Source organism: Hemicordylus capensis, chromosome 3 (assembly GCF_027244095.1).
Source record: "Hemicordylus capensis ecotype Gifberg chromosome 3, rHemCap1.1.pri, whole genome shotgun sequence".
Lineage (NCBI taxonomy): Eukaryota > Metazoa > Chordata > Lepidosauria > Squamata > Cordylidae > Hemicordylus > Hemicordylus capensis.
This window is the reverse complement of record NC_069659.1, coordinates 150,142,031-150,153,142: the sequence shown is the minus strand read 5'-3', so window position 1 is coordinate 150,153,142 and position 11,112 is coordinate 150,142,031.

Sequence of the window (11,112 nt, the reverse complement as noted above, 5' to 3'; positions counted from 1 at the left end):
AATTTTGCATCTTTTTCTTCCTCCCACCCATCCACCCCCACATAACAAGGTGCAAAACTGTTTGTGTGCACTTGCATTATCACAAAACAACACTTCCCGTCCACGCCTTGCTTTTCCTAGCAGCCGTCCTGTGAGATAGTTTAGGTAGTTCATTACACTGGTGAGCCAAGAGGTTTGTTGTCAGTCATTATCCACCACTACCTTTTACACTGGAATATGTTAGGTGAAAATTCTTTAAAATGTAGTTTTTTGAAGCAGTTCTGAAAACCATACTTCCCGATAATCTACAGATACTAAGTTTTGCATGAACAATCTTGCCACTTAAATTACTTGAATGGATTACGTTTTACACTAGGACATGCTTGGGGACACAAACACACACATATTTGTATTTTTAGCAGAAATTCTGAATTAATCATATTTTAACTGTTATTGTTCTCAACAGATTGTTTTACACTCAATAATCAGACCAGTAAGTCCAGAATTCAAAATGCCCAAGAAAAGCAGAAGATCCTTCTCATATTCAAATTTACCACATATGGTCATTATACAATAAGATGAATAATGTTTGAAGTTGAAATCCTACACATTTCAAACCGTTCTTTTACTTCTTTTTTGCAAGCACATTAATAAAAAATTCTGTTCCATAGATGTAATTTGTTGAACTTTGTAATCTGCTCCAAATGACTTTGCTGAACTGGTCTTGTGGTAGCAAGCATGACTTGTCCCCTTAGTTAAGCAGAGACTGCCCTGGTTGCATATGAATGGGAGACTAGATATGTGAGCACTGTAAGATATTCCCCTTAGGGGATGGAATTGCTCTGGGAAGAGCATTCCAAGTTCCTTCCCTGGCAGTTTCAAGATAGGGCTGAGAGAGACTCCTGCCTACAGCCTTGGAGAAACCGCTGCCAGTCTGTGTAGACAATACTGAGCTAGATGGACCTATGGTCTGACTCAGTATATGGCAGCTTTCTATGTTCCCAGTTGTAAATATAGGAAAGGAAAAAAGACTTGACTGGGGTGTGGTTCCACCTGTGCTTTTCAACCTCTGCTCCTCATAGCTTAGCAATTTTCCATAGATCCATTAAGAAAATGGACACACTTGTTCAGCAGGTTATTGTGAGATTAAGGATTCCTGTTCTAGCACAAGTAGGGTAAAAGGAAAGTGCTGAAAAACCATGAAAGGTTTGCAGTGGGAGGTCAGGTGAAACAACATGATGTAATTCTTTACCTTTCCACCCATAATACATATGCACTCCCATGCCTGTGTAACCTCACAAGTATTACAGAGCACCATAAGTCTACAGTGATTTCTTCTCCACAAGAAGGCAGAATCCAAGAAATGCTGCATGTATGGAACTTCTTTCAACTCAAGGAAGTGGGTGTGTTCATAACACTATCTTTGACCTTGTTTTAGAAAGCTCTAGGTGGCACAAATGGTTGTGTTTTGTTTTTGCATTTCATTCTAATAAACCAGTATTGGGGTGAGTGATTAGGGACTTGCCCAAGGTGTTACGTCTCAACAGGGATTAGAACCCAGTGTCCCCAGTCCAAGTGAAACAGAATAGCAGTACACAGACTCTCTGTTGTGCATGTCTTACATCAGATTAGAATTCACCCTGAAACTTTAAAGGCTTCTAAATAGAAGTTGCCACAGTTATATTGTAACATACATTATGACATCCTAATTGGAGGCAAAGAGCTTGACCTCAAGACTGATTTGAGGAGGAAGAAGAAAAACAAAAATAATCTACTCAAACATAGTTAAGTGTTAGTGACTCAGCTGGTGATATAATCATTTCCTGTCTTGATTTTCTTGCTGATCTGTTATTGATTCCTATAAGCAATTGTGATTCTGTTAAGTTGACAGCTTTAAGATACATTTAGTGAAAGTTTCTTTCATTCTTGAATCATGGCTTAACAAGGACATATGAAGGTGGCCAAGATATGACAATCTGCTTAACAAATATATGTTTAAAGACCACAGCTGACATGATGCAGAGCTTCAGCCAGGATAAAACAGTATTGTGCCACTTCCTATGTGGACACATAAGCAGCAGCAACAATAGGGAGGACAGTGGTTGTGCTATCAGTGTTGATGTAGTGCCACAATGGGAGAAACTGTGGTAATGCTGGTTGTGCAACTGGCATACCCCTCAGAAGTGCTGCTGCTTCTGTGCCCACAACACCTACACTGTAGTTCTCTCCTGTCCCCGTTGAGGTTCATGTCAGCAAATGACTGAAAACTATTGATGAAACGATGTAGTGGTTTTTTAAATTTATTCCATTGGGATGCTGCTGTAGCAGTAGTGACTGGTGAACTTAACATTCATCTTCAGAAACTGATTGGACATGGCTATTTGACATGTTCTGAATCTGAAAGTAAATTATGGTCAGGATAACGATGTGCATGCATACTGCATCTCCTGCGAAATAAAAATCAGTGGCACACCCAACTAACAGAAGTCAAGTTGTGAGCACATTTTGCTAGAAATGAAATTGGATGTTAATATGGGAGGTTCATACTTTAGAAAAATGAAGGAATTTGGACAGAAGTCAAGACAATTTGATAAGATAATATTCCTCACTGGGAATTTCCCAACAATTTTGCATACAGTGAATAAAATTTGGAGGTTTCTACTCAGCCAAAACACTGCTGAAATTCTGAGATAAGGTGGAAGCGTTTCAACAAGTGTTTAACACAACCCTACGTGGTGGAAGTGGGAAGAAGTACACCAAAGCTGAGTCACCACTGCTAAAGGAAAAGGTTAAAAAAAAATAGAGCAAGGTGATGGCCTTACAAAATACAAAAAAGCAATTGTGTTCCACTTGCATAGATTCCAAAAGTACATTGAACAGAACTACTTATTTTTATTTTCATATTTTCTACAAAGGGGTCCACAGTGTTTGATGGGCCTTGGTAGGCAGCAAAAATTTGTGTTGCCATGATGCTAACCCAATCTCTGAGTGAAGAGGCACAGTCTTGTAGGACACAAGGTCAAGTGTAACTGCCATGGAGTGTATGGAATTCCAGCCATCCTCAAACATCTCTCTTTTGCCCTGAGCCTCAGGGAGGCTTAAAAACTAAAAAGCTACAAGCCTCCTTGCTGCTTCATGATTTTTGAGTATTAGGGCAGTGACAAGAGAATACCCCACTTCCTTGAGGCTCAAGAACATCCAAAGTGAAAGATGTTTGCCCGTGGTGAGCTAGCAACTGCGTTTGTGGACACTTCCCTCTACAACAGAAAAGTGCAACGAATAGGTCAGACTTTGAAATCCAGAGGCTCACTTGTGATGGTGGCTCGCCTTTGTAGAAGACCCAGAGCACTAGCATTTCTGTCATCCACTGGATCTTACACTCTTAAAGGATGGTTTTCCTGGCCAGTGTAGGAAGTTGCTCAAAATGCTCACTCAGCTGATACGATGCTCACATTTTAAATTGACTTTGTTTATGCACCTAAGAAGTTTCATTGCTTTCAGCTTGGAAGAAAAATGTTGCTTTTAACAGCAAATAGAAGAAGTTGAACATCTGACATATCACAGACTAGGCCTCATGCTTATTACTCAGCCAAAAACAGTTCATGGGTTACCATGGTATAGATATAGCTATCAGTCAGAGCTTCCTTCACCAGTAACAAAAAGGTCAATTAGCTTCTTACTCAGGATTTTGCAAGTGACACACTGCCCTGCTCTTCATTTTGCACACTGTCTGGAGCCTCCACTGGAGCACGTCAGTTGCTCTTGGCTCTAGTGCACCAGATCAAGATGGTTTGGAAAGACAATGTGAGAAATCAGCCAGGAACCCTAGCAGCTCTCAAGAGGTAGAAGAGCAGCCCATACCTTTCTGCACACTCTGCATCTGACCTAAGATCCGAATCAGTCCTCTCTTTGCTAACTAGATAACAATGTAATCTCACCATATTACCCTGAGTCACTATCTTTTAAATAAAACATTATTACTTATTAACATTAGTACATTATTACTTATCAGTAAATTCCTGTTTTTTCAAATGAAAGCAGGGCAGGTTGTCAACCAATGTGAATCTTCATTTCCCAGTCTTTATTAGGAAAGGACGTATCTTGCGCCACCCTAGTCCAGTTGGGTTGGGAATGTATTGCTTTTATATGCAAATCATTACACAAATTCCCCCCATCTCCAATATACAGGTATTATAGTTGATTCAGCAATTGTCTGTGGCCGAGAACCCAGTTCAATAAGGTTGTAGAACTGTCACACCTTTACAAGACACTATTGGATATATAAACAATCTTTTGGTGAAGGGGCCCTATGGAAGAAGGATGCTGCATAATGTTCTAAATCCTGGTACATGACATGCATGGACTTGCACCAATGTGCACGGGGTACTTCCAGTCACTTCCGGTCCAATGAGGGAACGAGGCAGCAGGGAGGTACGCTGCCGCCCCACCAGACCCTTTTCAAGTGCGGTGCTGGTGGGGGAAACACAACAGGGGGCATAAGAGCACCCTCCGCCACCCTTAAAGGTGTCCCCTTGCCCTCAAACTGGTCAAACCGCCGGTTGTTGGAACCTGTACCGAGGCCCGTGCACATCCCTAATGTGTAGTAAAGCTTTTCCCAACTGGTTAGGGAAATTCTTCTTTACTATTCTGCTTTTTTCCTTATATGTTTTGAAATGTTGTAAGAGAGAGAAAAAGTATTGATAATGTTGATGTACTTTTAAAATCATTCAAAACTCAGTAAAATAATGTAAAAATATATTTATGGTGGTGTTTTAATCATCATTCTCTGGTGTCAGTAATAATGCCTGAATTTGTTTCAAAAGAGAGATTTCTTCCTGCACTACTCTAGTACTGTCTGGCTAAGTGGAAGCCCCTCCTCCTGGATTAAGTCATTGATTCAAGAATCCTGTCTGTTGACATCAAGAAGCAGCACAATCCCAATTGACAGACTGCCCTACTGCTGTTTGGCGGAGTATATCTTCTGATGTGTGAAATCTGTATCCAAAATCAGAGAAACTAAAGCTGTAGCAGTGAATACCTAAGAACCAGTTTTGCCTGTTTTAGATACCCTCCACCTCTGGAGGGTGTGCTCCTTCTTAAAATGTGTCAATGAAACCGACATATTTTACTGCAAGTGCGTCAATGAAACAGAAGGGAGAGGACCAAGACTAAAATGAGTTGGAGAGTTGCATGCTACAGTGTTTTGGACCTCAGCAGTTCTCACATAAAAAACAAAGCTTTCTGAAGTAAAAAAAGAACAAGTAGCACATTTGCAATAAAGCTTGCTCCCCGATGTGCTAGTTTTTGTGTATTTGTAGGGAGATTTTGCCACAGGAAAGCACTTTTAGCCTACTTTCCAAAGGGCTTATGAGATCAGCCGGCATTCTGCGTGTGTGTGTGTGTGTGTGCGCGCGCGCGTCCATGTGCCTTCCCCACCTTTCAGCTTCGCAATGCCTGGACCAATATGAACCAAATCAGTTACAGTTGTCGCGACACATAGGGATACCTCAATGGCATAGTTTGTGATGATGTCAACCACCCCGATCCAAGATGGCAGACACGTCAACTTTTGAGGTGCAAGTGGGCTAATTTGTGAACTGCCTAACCGATTTGAACCACAGGGACACCTCAATGGCATAGTTTGTGATGATGTCATCCACCCAAATCCAAGGTGGTGGTCATGTGAAAGTCCGAGGCCCAAGTCGGCTAATTTGTGGGCTGTCTAACCCATTTAAACCAAATTGTTATTATTATTATTATTTTATTTTATATTTTATATCCCACCCTTCCTCCAAGGAGCCCAGAGTAGTGTACTACATAGAGTTTCTCCTCACAACAACCCTGTGAAGTAGGGTTAGGCTGAAAGAGAAGTGACTGGCCCAGAGTTACCCAGCTAGTATCATGGCTGAATGGGGATTTGAACCTGGGTCTCCCCGGTCCTAGTCCAGCACTCTAACCACTATACCACGCTGGCTCTATTGGGTATAGTTGCAGCAGACACAAAGGGACACCTTAATTGAGTAGTTTGTGATGTCGTCATCCAACCCAATTCAAGACGGCAGACACGTAAACATTTGAGGCGCAAATGCACTAACTTGTGGACAGTCAAACGATTTGAACCAGTTTTGGTACAGTTGTAATGAGTGATACACAGGGACACCTCAATGGTGTGGTTTGTAATGATGTCATCCACCCCGATCCAAGATGGTGGACGCATGAACCTCTGAGGTGCAAAGAGATCTAACTTGTGGACCTCAATTTGAACCAATGTCATGTTTATTTATGGTCATAGACCAAAATTTAAAGCATACATAATAATACACAAATGATATAATAGTAATATATACAAAGATCCAATATTATCTCATCCTAATCAGCAGTTTCCAGTTTGCATAATCTGGTTTACCATCTGTTGTCTAGCATTCTTAGCTGCCTCACAAAATTTAGCAACTTTGTTACTTCCTCATTCTGATCTGAGAGCAGATAGTTGACATAGAATACATCTGTATGTCCTGGGAAGTCAGCCAGTAATGAGGAAACATAATGAGATCAAAAATCCTTATAGAAGAGGCAGCGGAGTAAAATATGAAAGATAGACTCCTGTTCTCCAGAGCCACAAGGGCATAGTCTCTGCTCTTTTGGTATCCCTCTAAATTTACCTTCTAGTTCAGCTGAAGGTAGCACATTAAATCTGGCCAGTGTGAACATCCTGCAGTACTTAGTAATCGTAATCTTGTCCAAGTGATTCGCAGGTTTAGTATTTTATATTTGTAATCCCAGAAAAACTTATTTATTTATTTATTTATTGTTGCATTTCTATACCACCTTTCGTTAAAAGACAACCCCAAAGCGGTTTACAAAAGTTAAAAACATACAATAAAAAGACAATAAAAACATCAAGCTAAAAAAAATAAAAACATATAAAAACAGGCATAAAAACAATACAAATAAAAACACACAGAAGCAGCAATAAAACGATTATGTAAAAGCCTGGGTAAAAAGCCAAGTTTTAACAAGCTTTCTAAAAGCCGTGATGAAGTTCGAGGAGCGAATGGCCACTGGGAGAGCATTCCAAAGTCTGGGAGCAGCAACAGAGAAGGCCCTGTCCCGAGTGCACGACAGCCGGGCCTCTCTCATTGTCGGCACCTGGAGCAGGGCCCCCTCAGATGTCCTTGTCAAGCGGGCAGCAACCCTTGGGAGCAGGCGGTCCCTCAAATACCCCGGGCCCAAACCATTAAGGGCTTTAAAGGTCAAAACCAGCACCTTGAATTGGACCCGGAAACGAACCGGCAGCCAGTGCAACTCTTTCAGAATGGGGGTGATATGCTCCCAACGGGCAGCTCCGGATAACACCCTCGCTGCCGTGTTTTGCACTAGCTGCAGTTTCCGGATATTCTTCAAGGGCAGCCCCACGTAGAGCACGTTACAGTAATCCAGCTGCAATGTGACTAAGGCGTGGGTAACTGTGGCCAGATCTGTCTTCTCGAGAAAGGGACGCAGCTGGCGCACTAGCCGAAGTCGTGCAAAGGCACCCCTGGCCACCGCCTCCACCTGAGCTTCCAAAAGCAGAGCTGGGTCCAGTAGTACCCCCCAAACTGCGTACTTGCTCCTTCAAGGGGAGTGCAACCCCATCCAGAACCGGTAAAATCTCCTCATCCCGATTGGCTCTCCTACTGACCAACAGTACCTCCGTCTTATCCGGATTCAATTTCAGTTTGTTAGCCCACATCCAGCCCATCACGCCCTCCAGCCCCCGATTAAGGACATCCACCGCCTCCCTAGGATCAGATGACAAGGAGAGATAGAGCTGAGTGTCATCCGCATATTGCTGACAGCTCAGTCCAAGTCCCCGGATGACCTCTCCCAGTGGCTTCATGTAGATGTTAGAACAGCATGGGGGACAAGACCGATCCCTGCGGGACCCCATAGGCCAATGGCCACGGGGCCAAGCAGTAGTCCCCCAGCACCACCCTCTGGGCCCTCCCCCCAAGTAAGGACCGGAACCACCGCAACGCAGTGCCTCTGATTCCCATACTCGAGAGGCGGCCCAGAAGGATACCATGGTCGATGGTATCAAAAGCAGCCGAGAGGTCCAGCAGAACCAACAGGGACGCACTCCTCCTGTCTAGTTCCCGGTGTAGGTCATCCACTAGAGCGACCAAGGCAGTCTCAGCCCCCTACCCGGGGCGGAAGCCAGATTGAAAAGGGTCCAGATAATCTGTATCATCCAAGACCCTCTGCATCTGGGATGCCACCACATGCTCTATCACCTTGCCCAAAAAGGGAAGGTTAGACACAGGTCTATAGTTATCCAGGTTGGAGGGATCAAGGGAGGGCTTTTTTAATAGTGGTCTTACCACCGCCTCCTTAAGGCACGATGTCATCCTGCCCTCCCTTAATGAAGCATTAATGATTCCCTCCAACCATCTGCCTGTCCCCTCCCTGGCAGCTTTTATTAGCCATGAAGGGCAAGGGTCAAGAGCGCACGAAGTCGCCCGCACACTGCCCAGGATCTTGTCCACATCCTCAGGCCGCACCAACCGAAAAGAATCCAACACAACAGGACCAGATGGTACCAGAGGCACGTCTGCCGGAACTGCCAAAACTCTGGAGTCCATGTCAGCACGGATGCGAGCGACTTTATCTGCAAAGTGACAGGCAAACTGATCACAAAGAGCTGTAGATGACTCCTCCCCCATTGTCTGGGGGGGATGTGTGGAGCAAGGTTTTTACCAAATGGAACAGCTGTTTCTCTGCACTGAGCAGACGCAATGGAGGCGGAGAAAAAGCATTTCTTCGCCACCCCCACCGCCACGGCGTAGTCCCTAAAATGGGCTCCAGCCCGTGTTCGGTCGGATTTGAGAAGACTCTTACTCCAGCGTCGTTCCAGCCGTCGCCCGAGTTGCTTCATCGCCCTAAGCTCCGAGGAAAACCAAGGAGCAGATCGGGCTCCACTAAGCTGGAGAGGGCGCTTGGGGGCAACCGTGTCAACAGCCCGGGCCACCTCTCCATTCCAGAGATCAACCAGGGCCTCGACAGGGTCACCAGCTCTGAACACTGGAAACTCCCCGAGGGCTGTCTGGAATCCAAGCGGATCCATAAGCCTCTGGGGGCAGACCATCCTAATCGGACCACCACCCCTGCAGAGGGCAGACGGAGCAGTCAAACTAAACCCCACCAGATGATGATCTGTCCATGACAAGGGAGTGGTCTCAAATTCCCCCACCTCCAGATCATTTATTTCCCGGTTGGCAAAAACCAGATCCAGAGTGTGTCCCGCCACGTGGGTAGGGCCCGATACCAATTGAGACAGGCCCATGGTTGCCATGGAGGCCATGAAATCCTGAGTCGCACCCACTGGGGGGCCTCAGTGTGGACATTGAAATCCCCCAAAACAATAAGCCTTGGGGAACCCAAGGCCACCTCCAAGACCCCCCCCCCCGCCAGCACAGGTAGGGAGACTGAAGTGCAGCGGGGTGGTCGGTACACCAGCAGAATCACCAGCCTATCTCGGAGGCCCACCCTCAAGGACAAACACTCGAAATTCTGAGATTGCCTGACCGGGCACCTGGAAACGGGGAGGATCTCTCAAAAGATGATTGCAACGCCTCCTCCCCGACCCTCGAGGCGGGGCTGCTGCACGATCTGGAAACCTGGAGGACAGAGCTGAGAGAGACCAACCCCGCCCAGCGCATCCAACCAGGTCTCTGTCACACATACCAGGTCAGCACGCTCATCCACAATCAAATCGTGGATGAGAGATGTTTTTGCATTAACTGACCTGGCATTTAGCAGCAGCACCCTAATCCTCAAAGAAGTGTTATCAGAGCTCCCTGGGGTGAGAGGGTTGGGAGAAGGGCCGGAAAAAGGAACAGGCCTCAATTGCCTGGACCGTTTTCCCCTATAACGGTCTGCCCAACTCCCACCGCCATACCCCCCTCTGCCCGCTACCTGTGATATTGCTGCCCCCACTCCATGCCCACTTTTTCGCTCTCCCAGACACATCTCCCCAGACTAACCCACCACAGCTTCTTGGCTTAATAAAAACCAGAACCAGACTTGTGCAGTCTCTTGCTGGCTTCTTGATTTCAGGAAGAAGGATCTTCAGGGCAGAAGGAGAAAGATCTTCTGGGCCCCAGGCAGCTCGCCCCACGGCAGAGAGCCACAAGGACGAGAGCCCTTGGGCCAGCCTGCCCTATATAGCAGCAGAAAAAGCCCCAGCCACAGCAACAGCCCAGGGAGATGTTACACACCTGAGGAAAGGAGGGGCAGAAGCAAAGACAGCACAGTCAGTGCCCCACCCAAGCTGTTCCTTCTGTCTTCTTCCCCCAGGCCCTTGGGCCAGTTTTAGTATCAGTCTTGCACGAGAAAAACCCATTTCTAATAAAACGTCCAAACTAAAGCCATATAAACTTATTTGACAAGATATTGACAGCTTCCAACTAGAGTTAAATTTATCCATAAAAATTAGGTGAACAAGGCCTGTAGAGAAAAAAAGACAACCTTAACCAGAAGCTCAAAATGGAAAACCACATCTGGGTTTCCATCGTAGGCATACCAGTTTCAACCCTCAGTATTACATTGGGAACACATCTAGGAATCTGCAAGATAGATTTCAAAAACTTCGTCTGAACTACCTCTAGAGGTATGCAGTTAGTATACGGGCCCAACTGCGACCCTTAAAGCAACTGAGGGCAGGCTTTAGCCATAAATAGCTTAAGGGCAGCTGGTACAAATTGAGCCCCATCTTGATGGAAATATGATTGAATGGCCAATGCTGATTTACGTGCATTTTGGGTAACATATTGCAGATATGCTTGGCGTTTCGTAGAGGCCTGGAAAACAACCCCTAGATATTTAAAGGTCTTAACCTGTTCTAATTTATGTCCAGCCAAAGACCAGTTCAAGGTCTTTGGGCGTTTAGCGACGGCCAGAATTTTGGTCTTGTTATAATTGATTTCCAGAGCATATTCATGGCAAAAAGTAGCCAAAGAGCGAAGCGCTCTACGAAGCCCAACAGGAGTCTGAGATAAAATCACTGCATCATCTGCATAAAGCAGAATATTAACCTGTCCATTGGCCAATTTAGGTGGATGAAAAGATGGATTAGTAATAAAATCCACGATGGGGTTA